General features: G+C 45.2%; 1 protein-coding gene across 2 annotated transcripts in view; it reads right to left on the bottom strand.

Moving 5' to 3' along the window:
* The window catches only part of Sgms2 (sphingomyelin synthase 2), a 71005-nt gene extending 61632 nt beyond the window's left edge, over positions 1–9373 (bottom strand). Inside the window, exon 1 of one of the 2 annotated variants that reach the window (XM_028760390.1) lies at positions 9276–9373. The gene's annotated coding sequence lies outside the window, so the exon portion shown is untranslated. Of the gene's footprint in view, positions 1–8947; positions 9029–9275 lie in introns of those variants that run through there. The other variant, XM_028760388.1, reaches the window with a different exon arrangement.
* Positions 9374–15236: the final 5863 nt, after the last annotated feature.

Below are 15236 nucleotides of genomic sequence, written 5' to 3'. Positions count from 1 at the left end.
GAGACACAACAATGTTTGGCTGGGTATGATTTTTCTTTCAATTAATTCCATATCCAGCAGGGGCACCAAAACAGTGAGATTCTGTATCTAAGACGGGTGGTTAGGCTTCATGGTTCAACTGCTACCTTTGATACCTAATTCTGGAGCTATGGATGCTACTCAGTGGATGAAAGGCTTGATGCTCTGAGTTCACCTCAGCACCACAAAACAGAAAGAGAAGTTAGTTCTAAGGTACACTAACTGAACATAGTTTGCATATGCTCGGCCCAGGGAGTGGCACTGTTAGGTGTGACCCTGTCAGGCAGGGGTGGTGCACGCCTTTAATCCCAGCACTTGGGAGGCAGAGGCAAGCGGATTCTGAGTTTGAGGCCAGCCTGGTCTACAGAGTGAGTTCCAGGACAGCCAGGGCTACACAAAGAAACTGTGTCTCGAAAAACCAAAAAAAAAAAAAAAAAAAAAACCAAGCCGGGCAGTGGTGGCACAAGCCTTTAATCCCAGCACTCTGTGTCTCGAAAAAACAGAAAACAAACAAACAAAAAAAGGTGTGGCCCTGTTGCAGTAGGTGTGTCACTGTGGGTGTGGGCTTTAAAACCCTCTTCATAGCTGCCTGGAAGCCAGTATTATGCTAGCAGCCTTCAGATAAAGATTTAGAACTCTCAGCTCCTCCTGCATCATGCCTCCCTGGACACTGCCATGTTCCCACCTTGATGATAATGGACTGAATTTCTGAACCTGTAAGCCAGCCCTAATTAAATGTTGTCTTTATAAGACTTGCCTTGGTCACGGTGTCTGTTCACAGCATTAAAACCCTAACTAAGTCACTCACTGTTTCTCAAACCAAGGGGATCTTTAAGGGCTGGGGATAACTCAGTGGTTGAGTATTGGCCTAACAGGTCTACAACCCATTTTGAGACACAGTGCAACACACACACACACACACACACACACACACACACACTATACAAGGGACATGAAATGAAATGATGAAAAAAAATAAAATGAAGATAATCCTACTGACTTGTTTTAGGACTCAACGATTAACAGTTCTAAGGACTGAGTTCAATCAAATGTTAAATGAACCAGATTCTTGCTTATATCTTGTCAGTCTCTGTTCTAAGGTGGCACAGTTCTCAGTCTTAACTAATGCACCCGAGGAGATATATTTTACATATAGGTAAATATATCGAGTGGCATTTTCCCAGAAGTGCCCAATATACTAATTTAACCAAAACGACATCCTGCGTTGCAATTCAGCTTGCTACAACAGCAGGGCCTGGCCATTAGAAGAGTTAAACAACCTGCTGAGCAAAGAAACTCACAGAAGACAGTAGCAGCCCTGTTAAACAGCTGTCTCAGGCCTCCTAAAGAAAGACACACATCGGCGAGGACAGTAGGGTTTGTGATTCTTAATGGCCTTGCAGCTTCAGGGACAGTGGTGCCCATGGTACAGTATTTCCCAGAAGGCAATGCTCTGGGAGGGGCAGTACCAGCTGTGATAGACTCTCACTGCCCACTTCCCTTATCTGCCCATCTGCAGGGGGTGGGGGGCGGAGCATATTGTGCCTGCACTTCAAAAGCTGGCCAGCATCCACGGAGGCACCCCCATTCCAAGGCGGTGTACCTCCCCTGGCATTCAATGTACTTTAACGACAAAGGACAGGAGTGGGAGAGTCAGACCCCACCAACTTGGACAAGCTGTCACAGAAGAAGTGAGCCACCCTTGGTGAGAGAGAGTCAATTTTTGAGGCCCAAGGATTGAAACCTCTTTAAATTAGACGTGTAGCTTTTATGTTAAAAAAAAAAGGGGGGGGGGTAAAGAAAAGATGGCCAAGCCAGCATTCCTCAAATGGTTTCTACACATTAGGTCACAGAATTCACATGATTCCCCTCTGATGTAAACACCATTTCATTCCCATTTTACAGTCAGGAAGTGGAAGGAGTTCTTTAAGGTAACCCAGCAGCAGGCATAGAAACATGTCTGTGGCCTGCGGTGGTGGCACACACCTTTAGTCCCAGCACCCAGGAGGCAGAGGCAGGCAGTTTGAAGCCAACCTGATCTACAGAGCAAGTTCCAGGACAGCCAAGGCTACATACAGAGAGAAACCCTATCTTGAAAACTCCAGGGGACAAGGAGAGAAGAAAGAAAAAGAAAAAAAAAAGAAACGCGTTCGCAGCCGGGCAGTGGTGGCGCACGCCTTTAATCCCAGCACTTGGGAGGCAGAGGCAGGCGGATTTCTGAGTTCGAGGCCAGCCTGGTCTACAGAGTTAGTTCCAGGACAGCCAGGACTACACAGAGAAACCCTGTCTCATAAAAACAAAAAAAAAAAAAAAAAGAAGAAGAAGAAAAAGAAACGCGTTCGCCTCTGCGGGGGCAAAGCCTAGCTGGCTTCAAGCCTAGCGCATTCACTTTGCTTGCAACTTCATGAAGTTAGGCACCGAGGGCAGAGAACAATTCCAGGAGGTTCTAGACACAGTCCTATGTCAGAATATGACCTCTACGCCCCACACATCTCTGAAGCTACTGGAGCGATGACAGAGGGCTTGCTGAGACCTGGAAGCTCATGCCGGGCCTGCCTTCCCGAATCCCTGCTCCTTCTAATCCCTACGGTCTTGAAGTTCCTGAGTCTTACTAAATTACCCAGCTCCCCCACTTCCAGAGTGGGGACAACAACTTCTATTTCACAGTGTTTTCTGAAGATGACAACCCTTCAGGGGATCTCCCTAGTACTTTAGTATCTAGAGCTATTTAGATACTAAAGGTTATTTAAGCTTCTCTGACTTCTCGGTGGCAAGGCTTGGAGCTAACACAACTCTTTGGCCTCTTTTTTCAAAGGCTCCATACTTAATTAATGTACATCTTTCCAGAAGTTTCCACTGCTTTTTGGAGGGACTGGCCGCTGTGGCATCACAGCTGGCTAAATGGTCCATGACATAAGATCACTTTTTCTTCTTTGGACTCTTTTCCTTACCCCTAATCTAAGCTCATTCTGTCTCGTGTCAGGGTTAAATCAGACTAGCAACTTACATAGTCCTTTCCAATACAAGTCTTATGTGAAGGTGGTGTGAGGGCACACCTGTCAACCAGTGGCTTTCCAGGATGCTTTTCTTCAGGAAATGGAGCAGAGAACCATGTGACCCCATGTTCCCTCTGGTAGACCAGGGCCCAAAGGATCATGGAAGATACAGGCCCAATAGGAGAAGGTGATTCTAGCAGGTCTGGGCAAGGTACTACCCTAAGGACTGGTGCCACTGTTACACCAGGGTCTCCATCCTGTTTCTCACATCAAGGCTATCCCACACCTCCAGTATATGTTAAAGCCTTCTTAAGAATTTTAATTCTTGCCAGGCAATGTGGTGAACACCTTTAATAACAGCACTCAGGAGGCAGGGGCAGAGGTAGGCTTAACTCTATGAGTTTAAGGCCAGCCTGGTTTACAAAGTGGGTTCCAGGATAGCCAAGGCTGTTACACAGAGAAACCTTGTCACAAAAACAAAAACAAACAAACAAAAAACAAAAGCAAAAAACAAAAAGAATTTAAAATTTTTCATGTATTTTATATATCTACTTATCATGGCTAGGGATGGTGGTACACACTTGATCCCAGTGCTGAAGAGAGACAGAAGTATCTTTCTTTGAGGCCTGCCTGGTCTACAAAGCCAGATCCAGGACAGCCTGGATTACAAGAAAAAATACTGTTTTAAAACAAACAAATAAATAAACAAAACAAAATGCCCACAATAAAATAAAATAAAATAAAATAAAATAAAATAAAATAAAATAAAATAAAATGAATGTATACAAGGATGAGATTCAAGACATAGCTCAGAGATTAAGAGTGCTGACTTCTCTTGCAGGGGACCTGAGTTTAATTCCCATGTACCTATATTAGGTGACACACAACTGCCTGTAACTCCAGCTCAAAGGGATCTGACACCTTTTTCTGGCCTCTGTGCATGCAGACACACACAGACACAGACACAGACACACACACACACAGACACACACACACACACACACACACACACACACACCACACACACATAGGTAAAAATAAAAATAAATCTTAATGAAAAGAACACAGAAAGTTTTGGCTTGGAAAATATATGTGATATCAATTTAAATACAACTTATATAAACAAATTATAAGGCTACATTTCAAGCTTTTGTAAGCAAATCATCAAATGGCAAAGGGAAACCCCTACATATGGTTTCCCATATATACTTCAATTCTCCTTATTGTTCCTTGAAGGTTTCCTCAGACTCATAAGCCACAGTACAAAAGATTTACTCTGCTGATCGGAATCCATATCTGACAGAGGCTGAATTCCACACCCCTTACATCCTAATATGCTTTGCAAAACCACAGGGCTAAATTAATTAATTAATTTTTTGAAACAGGATTTCACTATGAGGCTGTAGTTAACCCGGAACTTATTATGTAAATGGCTTTGAACTCACTGCTGGGACTAAGGGTTTGCCTGTGTCACCATGCCCAGATAACATATGTTTAATCTAAATGGAATTAGAAATGAAAATAGAAGCCCAAGGCAACATTGATAATTGACTCAGTAGCAAGCAAGGCGTGACACACTGGTAAAGCTTGAGAATCGCTACAGAAATGTACTATGCTCACAATGAAAACAATGACATTTCTTGTATCTTCATTAAATCGACTGACAATGTCATATAGATGATGGCGAACTTTTTAAAAAAAAAGTCACCGACTTAAAAATACAATTACCAGGTGGGGTGACTCACACTTTTAATCCTGGCACTTAAGAAACAGAGGCAGGTGGATCTCTGTGAGTTCAAGAGCAGCCTGGTCTACATAGTGAGTTCTAGAACAGCCAGAGCTACATAGTGAGATCACTTCTCAAAACAAACAAACAAACAAACAATAAATAAAGCGAACACAATTTATAATAAATCTAATAAGCTAAATATAATAATATAAATATCTGAAAATATTAGCTCACTGATACTGACGAAGTAATTGTAGAAGTAAAATTTCCTTTCAGAGCTGCCTGGAAAAAGGAACATGTCTCTACTCTGCTTTATTTCCTCAGAAAAAAAAAATAAGGCAAGCTTTATGACTAATAATAAAAACACAAACAGTACTTTTAAAAAGCTGGAATGTTCTTTTCATCAGATAATCCCCAGCATAATGAACCAGAACCCCGCTGGGCAGCTCCACCAAAGTTGATCCTGGAGCTGAATGAAGGCTTTAAAGAACACGGAAGTGGAGATTGAAAAAAGAAAAAAAAAGCAGAGGGACCAGGGATGTAGTCAGTGATAAAAGCACAAGTTTAGCAGCCCCTGGATTTGATCTTCCATAAAGATTCAAAAGTAAACAAACAACAGATTGTTTACTTCTGAGTCTGAAAACGGCCTTTGGAGAAAACAGCTAGTTAAACAGATATTTTTACTCTTTAAAATGCAAAGCATCTGAGGAAAAAAAAAGCATGTTGTATATTTATATTTAATGCAAAGCTGCTAAAAAAAAAATAGGGAAAATGTGGGCTCAGCAGTTAAGAGTAGGTCTACAGAGGACCTGAGTGAGTTTGATTACTAGCACCCACTTTGGGGGGGCTCAGAACCATCTGTAGGTCTAACTCTAGGGAGATTTTACAGCCCCGGCCTCAGAGGCGCCAGTGCTCAGGTGCACAGACCCACACATACATAATTAAAATAAAAATGAGGAAAATGTTTAGAAATAGTCAAAACTGGAGACAAACTTGGTGTCCCACAATATGGGGTTGGTTCAGAAAACCAAAACTATGTGAGCATCTTTTAGTGACGAAGACTCGTTTATAATGAAGTGAGGGGAGGAGTTAGGAACTGTAGAAAACACACCCAGCTTTATAGAGAACAGCTTTCCCGTTGTTCCCTTTCGGAAAATTTAAAGTCACTGCCACAAACCACGTTCTCCTCAATAAAAAGTAAAGTAAGAATGTCATGTTGCTGGAGAGATGGCTCAGAGGTTCATAGCGCTGGCTGCTCTTCCAGAGGACCCAGGTTTGATTCCCAGCACTCGCGTGAAGGTTCACAACCGTCTATGACTCTAAATTCTAGGGAATCTTATCTTCCTCTTCAGACGCCCATGGACACCGCATGCTCAGGGTACACAGACATCCGTGCAAGCAGAGTACCCACACACGTAAGAGTGAGCATCACCGTCACGAGGTTGTAGTGCGGTTAGCTAGAGGAAGCGGGTCGAACCATCCAGAACAATCTCAATAACTCTAGCTCTTACATCTACAGATGTGCAAAAACTAGGAAGGTATGAGGGTTATGTGTTTGTAAAATTCAGACAGTAAAAACAGACTTATTCTGCCCAGTTTTTCTACATATTTCTTATTACTTGTAATATAAGGGAGATCTGGATGCGGGGATAGTCACACACAATGATAACCCTGTTAAAGCCTACCTTAGCTCTTTGTTAATAGGAGATAAACCTTAGTTGAGGTAGACATACCGTTCACACATCATTTCAATGAGTCTGTTTTATATTAAACTAGTCAGTACTCTTTACTAGTTAAAGCAAAATATCCTCATAGCCTCACAAGAACGTAGGAGCTCCAACTGAAGAACCATCAGACTGCTAACAGAGAGGCAGCCCATCAGAACTCAGTCATTTCTTGCTTCCTCACAGGTCCCAGCCCTCCTGATTATGGACCCCATAATACTTGGGTTTTGTTCTACTGGACTATAAGTCACAAGGGCAGCCACAGAATCTCCATTACCTCAGCATTCTTATATAATAGTTGCTTAATAAATGTTCAGCAAATATTTTGAGTTGAATGGCTACCTGATATTCGTAGTTCAGGATTTGATTCCACCAGAAGGAAAAGGAAAGCTACTATGCTATCTTTAGTTCAGATTTCTTAGGATTGTTGGGGTTTGGGGGGAGCAGGGCATAGTAGTGCATATCTGCAATCCCAGGACTGGGGAGCCTGAGACAGGAGGATCTCAAGTTTGAGAAACCCTACACAGTAAGATTGACCTTCCTGGCTCCTTTTCTCTCCCCCTTCCCCTCCCCCCCATTTTCCCCTCAAAATATAGCCTCAACACACTACTTTTTTAAAAAAGGTCATAATCTGTATTTCATTGTCTATTTTAATAAACAAAAGATAATTTCTCTGCATATTTTGTTTAAAGTTGCACGGACAATGAGAGCTAATGCAGGGCCTGATTAATCACCTTGGGTCCCGTACATCCCCGGCCACTGCCCACTCTCCACAATACCAGGGTTGTAGACAGGCCACATGCTTCTGATCCTTCCTAATACCTCCTAGGACTTTTACCAAGCTCTGAGGAAAAGAAACTCAGAACAGGGTGAACAACCTACCGGTGTCCCTGAGTTTCTCTAAAGGTTCATAAGTCAACCAGTTTGACTTACAAATGAAACTAACAGTAAATTAAATATTAACTTGCTTAAAAAAGCAAACCAAAACGAAAAAAACAAACCTCTTTTACTTGGGAGTCCTCCTAGGACTTTTACCAAGCTCTGAGGAAAAGAAACTCAGAACAGGGTGAACAACCTACCGGTGTCCCTGAGTTTCTCTAAAGGTTCATAAGTCAACCAGCTTGACTTACAAATGAAACTAACAGTAAATTAAATAATAACTTGCTTTAAAAAAAAAAACCAAACCTCTTTTACTTGGGAGATCACTATGAAACAAGACTCTATCAGTGGACCAAGGAATACAGGTCTATAAAAACAAAACAAACAAAAATGAACTTTACTTGCTTCTAGGAAAGGAAAAGAAAAGAAAGGAAAGGAATGGAAAGAACAAGAAAGGAGGAACTGGTAGAGAGCTCGCTACAAATACCGTCTGTGAGGTCCAGGCTTCTCATTCTCTGTCTGTCCGGCTGCTTTAATCTCTCTTGAACACTTAATAGCTCCCAGGACAGAGGGTGGGGACAAAACCTTCTTAGGTATCCACCTGCAACGTTTAACTTCCTGAAAACCTCCCTTCCCACTCTAGGGAAGTAGACAACAGTATTTCACGTGCTAACCTGGGCCCGACAGGTCTGTCAGAAGGAAACTGGCATTTACCTAAACCAACTGGAACTTGTTATTATTTACAGGTCAAGAGTTAAAATTTATTGAAGTTTGCTTTGAAAAAGAGGTTTACGTTCTGACTCTTGTATTTACTAACCTCATTAATCCTTAAGTTAATCCTCATTATTGTCTGTGGTAGTCCTAATGTCATTTTTACGGGTTCTGGATGGTTAACGTAACCGAGGATTCACAGATAGTTAAATGAAGCTAGGCGTGAAACCAAAGAACTGAACATTTAAAGAAGGATTTAAAGTCCACGCGAACCCACTGACAAAAAGAGTTGAGCCTCTTCAGAATTTCAAACATGTCAAAATGATTTTTAAGATCATTTTAGAAATAAGCAGGTCTTGAAAATAGAGGAACGGCGGATAAATAAAAGATTACAGGAAATAACGTTTGAACTATTTGCTTTTGAGACAGAACGACCACCGGACCCACAGATTGTGACGGTGTAAGGTCCACTCCCACCTCTCTGTGCTGAAAGAGTCTCCCTTCGTTAAGGGGCGCGGGTCTGAACGCCAAAGGCAGAGAGCTGGTCTTGTGAACCGCTCGTCAGCGAGTGACAGTCTCTCCTCCGCCACCAGAACTTCAACCCTGACCCCTCAGAGCGGCACTGCACAAGCTACGGTTTAACCTGTGCCATTTCAACACCGCCACCAAGTACCCGAAAATGGGTCGCAAATGAATGAGCAGCAGGCTAGGAGGAGAGACAGCCACCAGCTGACCCCCAACAGATGAAAACTGAGCAAGGATGCCCGGGGCGGGGCGGCCTGGGGGGAGGCGGTGGCGACCAGAGCCACGTCCCCCGCTGGAGCCACGTCCCCGCGCGCTCCGCAGGACGCGCAGCCCGCAGCCCATCCTCCTCCCGGCCCGGCGCTCACCGCTCGCAGCCGGTGCTCGCAACGCCGGGGGCGCTCGCTGGGCGCGGAGGACCCGGGGGACCGGGCCTGAGAGCCGCAAACTTTGCGCGGGTCTCGCCCGCAGAGGTAGCCGCTCTGCCCCAGGCCGCAGTCCGGGCGCCGCAGCGGGCCGGGCTCCGGGCGGCTCCGGCGGCGCCGAGGGCGGGGTCTCCGGCCGGCGGAGCCCGGGGCAGCGCGCAGCTCTGTTTACCGCGGGCCCGCCCTCCTCCCCAGCCCGCGCCCTGCGCGCTCCTGACATCATTCATTCTCGCACTCTCGCCAGCCTCTCCTGCTCCCAGCCGTGACTCACCCCGGGCCCGAGGCTCCCGCGGGCTCCCGCGACTCCGGGCGACCGAGTCTCTCCGGACGCCTAGCCGAGCTCGAAAAACCGGTGCGACTTCTTCGGGGAGGCGATCCCAGCCGACCGACCCTCCCTCCCCTCTGCGGCCCTAGAAGATGCCGCGAAGGAGGGGCTTGGCAGGCAGCACGAGGTGGCTCCGGGCCGCAGGCTGAGCGCAGAGCCGTGCAGACCTTCCCGAACGCGGGCGGGGATCAATCTGGGAAAGTTCTCTGGGTGCCGCTCCCAGCAACTTTCAGGGGTGGGGCAGGGGAAGGGATAAGCCACCTCCGCACCTCCTCGGATTTCGGAAACTGCTTCCTAATAACGACGTGTGCGGGCCAGGGGAACCCGCTCTGACTCAAGGAGTGGTTCCCCGCCTAGGTCGAGGGGGTGGGTTTCCAAACATCACAAGACCGCTTGGCGAGGTTAGTCACCACAGCCCTGGTGGCACCTCTAGGTGAGCTGGAAGGGTGCTTGTTCCCGGTTAATGAGACTAATGATGCTAACCACCTTGTCATTTGCCCCGTTAGGTGAATTGCATCCTGGCAAGGATGAGAAACCGGAACCAGAATGACCACTGAAAGAGTGACTCTACTTAAATGGACCTGTGCGTTTGTTGCCTTGGGGGTACAAGTGTTTATATGTGTGTGTCCCCCGCCCCCGTGATCTCACCAATTAGGTTGCAGGAAGGGTTGTCTCTGTCTAAAAATGGCCAAGGCTCGGGCATTTCCTTAGAGTCGTTTCCACACCTTGTGGCAGTTTTCAGTCAACCCTGGTCATCTTGGAGGATGTAACTAGGCATCTAGGCAATTGGCTAAACCTCCAATGAATTTAATTAATGGAAATGCTTTTTATGACATTGCCTACTTCCCTTCTGGTTTAGGTTTGCACGTGTCGGATTGTACAGACTGTCCTATGGGGATTAGCATAATCCACAAAAATAATAAGCATTTCTGGTGTTTCGTGTGGGTATCATTTGTGTCAATAATCATTAAACCCAATGGCAGCAAAATAGAACTTCTGAGGGAGGTGCTAAGCTGGCAGGTCAGAGATGATGTCACAATACAGAAGTTTAAGTGAACCTCTTCAGCAATTAACCACAGGTTAGACGTCATTGTGGGGAGTGCACTTGTTTTTAAGCTACAGAAAGGTAGAAATCCAAAACAGAGTATCAACAATGACATTTATTTTCCTTGGGTTTATTTTTCCTTTGCTATAAGGAGTTCCTTTTTGCATTTACAAAACCTAGGCATTTTGCCCAGAAGGCAATAGAAATGGATTGGTTTGCTAGCATGCTGACCAAGTAAATGGAAATTTGAACCAACCTTTTTTTTTTCCCAGACAACCACAGATGTAATTCAGAAGTTTAGCGTCTGATCCATGGGTGACAGAGAGGATCGAGAGTCTATGTAGGTGAATCTGGGTGAACAGCCCACCTACCTCCTACTTCATAATTCAAATATTTGTACACTAGGGAGAGATATACCTAATATAAGTATACCTCTATACTTACACCAAAGTAAAGACCTGAGGGTTTTTGAACTGTGTACATGGATGAAGTCTTAAAAGCCCCAAAGCCCTCAGTCCTGGGTGCACTGTTGTAGGATATGATTGCTAGAGATTCTACATGGGCTTCAGTGCCCAAGACTGTTTAACGGAGACAGGAACAGTCTAGGAACATGTGGTCCTGTTGTGCTTCAGTTGCCTATTCTGTCATACCATTTACAAATAAATAAATAAATAAATAAATAAATAAATAAATAAATAAAGCTGGGCATGGTAAAACACTCCTATAAGTCTAGCTTTTGGGAGCCAGAGTCAGGAGCTTCGGGAGATCAAGATTGACCTCCTCTATAGAGGGACCTCAGGTCATTCTGAGCTACGTAAGACCCCGACTCCAAAACTCAAACAAAATACAAACAAGTAAGAGCAGACTTAGAATGAGCTTCGTGGGTTTTCTGTGACGCTCACTCTGTGACGTGAACAGATGATGGGGTTGGTGACAGTACTTGGCTATTCTTCTAGGGAAAGGGGTGGGTTTCAGTTCCCAGCACTCACATGGCAGCGTACAACTGTCTTGTCACTCTTGTCTCAGGGGATCCAATGCCCTCTTCCGGCTTCTATGGGCCCTGCATACACACAATGAACGCAAACACCCATAGGCATAAAAATAAAAATGTAAAAAGAAAGCAAATTATTTCTCTTAATGCCCTTGTTTTGACAGTTACTTTTCACTGAAAGAGATTTCTTTTTCTTTCAATCTACCAAAGTTTACTAAGTCCAGGGTTCACCATCTTTTAAAATGTTTGTTTGGGCTGGACAGATGGCTCAGAGATTAAGAGCAATGGCTACTTTTACAGAAGACCCAGGTTCAGTTTCTAGCACCTGAATGGTGGCTCAACAACCATCTGTAACTCCAGTTCCAGGGGACCCGACACCCTTTTCTGGCCTGCAGAGGCATCAGGCAAAACACCTACACACATAAAATCAAAATAAATCTTTAAAAAATAATTGATGTTGGTGACCTTTCTAAAGGAGAGAAAGGAATTGGAAATAAATCTCGGTGGTAATGTTTGACCAGATTTGTGAGCTGGACCCCTACTGAGGGAAAACAAACAACTAAATTGGTTTCTTTGAGTGGAAAGGGTGGTAGGAGCTGGGTGTGGTGGTACATAGCTTTAAACTGATCCCTGAGTAGGATTACTAAGAGGATCTATCAGAGTCAGCCTGGGCTACACCAGTGAGACCTAACTGGAAAGGTATCGAGAAAGGAGGGCGGCTTGTAGGTAAACAGGTTCACGTCAGTTCCTTTTCAAAGCAAGAGCACACTGTAAATCAGCTTTTACAAATATTTCTTTGGTTTGATAAAACAAACTGATTAACACAGGAAAAAATAGTACTTTTCTCTTCCTTTTAGTTTATCTTCTGCTTTCAACATACCCAGAGTCAGGTATTTAACCAGTGAATTTTTATCGAGTTTCCACTTGGTGCCCATGGTTGTTTATCTAAGGATCGACCTATGTACTTTCTAAGAAAGTCTAAGCAATAGGAAAAGGTTTCTCTCTCCTTCCTTCCTTCCTTCCTTCCTTCCTTCCTTCCTTCCTTCCTTCCTTTCTTCCTTCTTTCCTTCCTTCCCTCCCTCCCTTTCTCCCTCCTTCCTTTTTTCTTACTTTTCTTTCTTCCTTCCTTGCTTCTTTCTTTTTCTTTTTTTCTTTCTTTCTCATTATACGGGAATGTTTATGGACGTGTCTTCTGTAATTTCCCTGACATCTCGTATTCTGCCTGGCATGTAATTGTTAAGGTGATAAAGGAATGAGGAACCACAAGGAACAAAGGAGAAGAGAATTCTGTTGCGGAATATTACATAACCAGCGGGGGTGGGGAGGAATAACATAGGTCTACCTTATGCACTCTTCTGAGGAGGGTAAATAGTGAGGTCACTTTAGAAAGCAGTCTCACGTTTAAAAAACAAAACAAAAACTATTCAGGACCATGGAGCTAGCTAGCTCAGTGAATAAAGGTGCTTGCTACTCATCCTGATAGCCTGAGGTCAAATCCTGGGATCCACATTATAGAAGGAGAGAGTTGTCCTCTGACCTCCACGAGTGCCCTGTGGCTAGTTCCACAAAGGAATCTTTGGTAGAGCAGTGCCTTAAGGGAAGAGGAAGAGCAGAACATAAAAATGAAAGTAGAGAGGGAGACTGTTGGTGGATAAAAGATTCAGGCAGGGAGAGGAGAGTGGGATGGGAAATCGATAATAGGTTGTGAGACACATAACCCAAGTAAAGTCTGTGTGGAAAAGCCATATGGAGATCTGTTGTCTTTAACTCAATTAAAAAGCATAGTGGTTTTTTTTTTTTTGGGGGGGGGGAAGGGGTTCAATAATTAGAAGAGAGATACACTGAGTGGCTGAGTAATGCTGCCCCCAGAAGCTGTGGGTTACTTAAAAACAAAAAAGATCCATTACCAGGTGGGACACTTTGATATGAGCTGATGCTCAGGGAAGCTCCAGAGTCCCCCCCACCCCCCAACAACACAGGCTCTTGCTGTTCTTCTTGGCTGCCCACAAGAACTAGGTGGTAAGACTCTATAACTAAAGGTACTACACACCTCAGTTGCAAGATAGAGAGTAATCAAACTAAAACTAAAGGAACACTTCCTCCCTGGTGGGATATTTCATGGTGCCAGAAGGGACTGGGCAGGCTGCAGGACGGAAAAGGGCATCAATGGTCTGACTTAGCTGTGAACCTGGGGCACAGCTGCCAGGCAAGATGCACAATAGTGACAAGGCTTCTCTATCACGAGGTGACCAAATGCTCTCTGATTGCCCTGGAGGCTCTCAGGAGGGAAACCATGCTTGGTATTTTAAACCCATCAAAACCACTTCTCATTGGTGCTAAGGGGGAAGTCACTGTTTTGTTTCATTGAGTTTCCACAGTGTCAACTGACTTCTAAATATCTGTGTTTCTACCTTTAAACAAACGATGCCCTCAGCCTTAATCCTGGAAGCATCTCTTCGCAATGAGCAGCGGCGATTTCAGAGACTCATGGCTGCTCAAAAAACCACAGCGCCTGTGGAGGACAACATCCAGAACACCACCCATGGCCATGCCGTGCATGGTGCAGGCTGGGGAAGACACCCAGAACCTTAAGTGCCTCCATGCCACGTGACTCTGGAAGGTGGTAGAGACACCACCACCAACACCCCTGCCTGATGCCATGCCATGCTGAGCCGATGGGTAAAGGACATCTAGTGACCCATCTGACACCAGGCCACTAGGTGCAGGTGGAGGACAACCAGAGGCCCACTAGTCACATGGTCCTCCCACAGCAGAAGCCACTGCAATGTGTAAGTATGGACTGGGCAGATGGGACAGAAAGAGAAGAGGAACGGTTTGAGCATTATGAAGAGAAGTTGAACTGGAGACGCAAGGATGGAGATGAACACCCTGTTGTAAGTAGCCTGCCTCACCATCTGAGGTTATGGTAAAGTGTCATGCTGCCGCTGAAGGGTATGTCTGGGTCCATGGCCATTGAGCAGAAGGAGTCTGTGTCAACGTTAATGGTTCATATCACTAAAGATCATACAGATGTCCATGGTCTGGGCTGCCACCTGTGACCACACTGATGTTAGACATCAGCCCTTCACTAGCTGAGGAACTCTGGAGAGCTGACCCTACCTCTCACCAGTTGCAGCACTCGGGGAGAGTGGGCTCTGCACCTCGCCTGGACAGCACAGTCTACCTGGTCCTGGTGGCATGAGAGTAAAAGAGTTGACTCTGCCCTTTGCTGGGTGAACTAGCCAGGGCAGTACTGGAGAGCTCACCCTGGTGATGTGGGGGCAGGAGATAGGGCGGGTTGAACAACTCAGCTACCACCAAGACCCAGATCCAGGGCTGCGAGTTGGTCCACCCCCAAAACCTACTTCATCGGTGAACTCCTGGAGCAGGGCTGGTCCTGCAGATCCAAAGATGCAGGATCTCCGTAACAACAGGACAACAACAGGATGTCTGAGACGAATCCTGGGGAAGATCTAATACTGATAGTGTAGCAGAACCCAGGCCTCGAAGCAGACCAGTGACTCACTGCAGTGGAACTGTGTGGACAAAAGGACAGTGTATGAGGTATAAGGTATTCTGTGGGACACACTGTGGCACACGACAGCTTGCGTGACAAGATGTTCTCTACGCTCTGTTTTGTTTATTTTTTTAATTTTTATTTCTTGTTTTCTTTTGGGAGGGAGGTTGCAAGAGCAGAGAGCAGATAGGAAGGAATGGGGAGATGAGTGAGAATGAGCATGATGTGAAACTCACCAAGAATCAACACGCACACACACACACACACACACACACACACACACACACACACACAGAGAGAGAGAGAGAGAGAGAGAGAGAGAGAGAGAGAGAGAGAGAGAGAGAGAGAGAGAGA

This window comes from Grammomys surdaster, unplaced genomic scaffold, assembly GCF_004785775.1.
Source record: "Grammomys surdaster isolate TR1022 unplaced genomic scaffold, NIH_TR_1.0 126531, whole genome shotgun sequence".
In the NCBI taxonomy this organism is placed as follows: domain Eukaryota; kingdom Metazoa; phylum Chordata; class Mammalia; order Rodentia; family Muridae; genus Grammomys; species Grammomys surdaster.
This window is presented reverse-complemented; position numbering and strand designations above follow the sequence as displayed.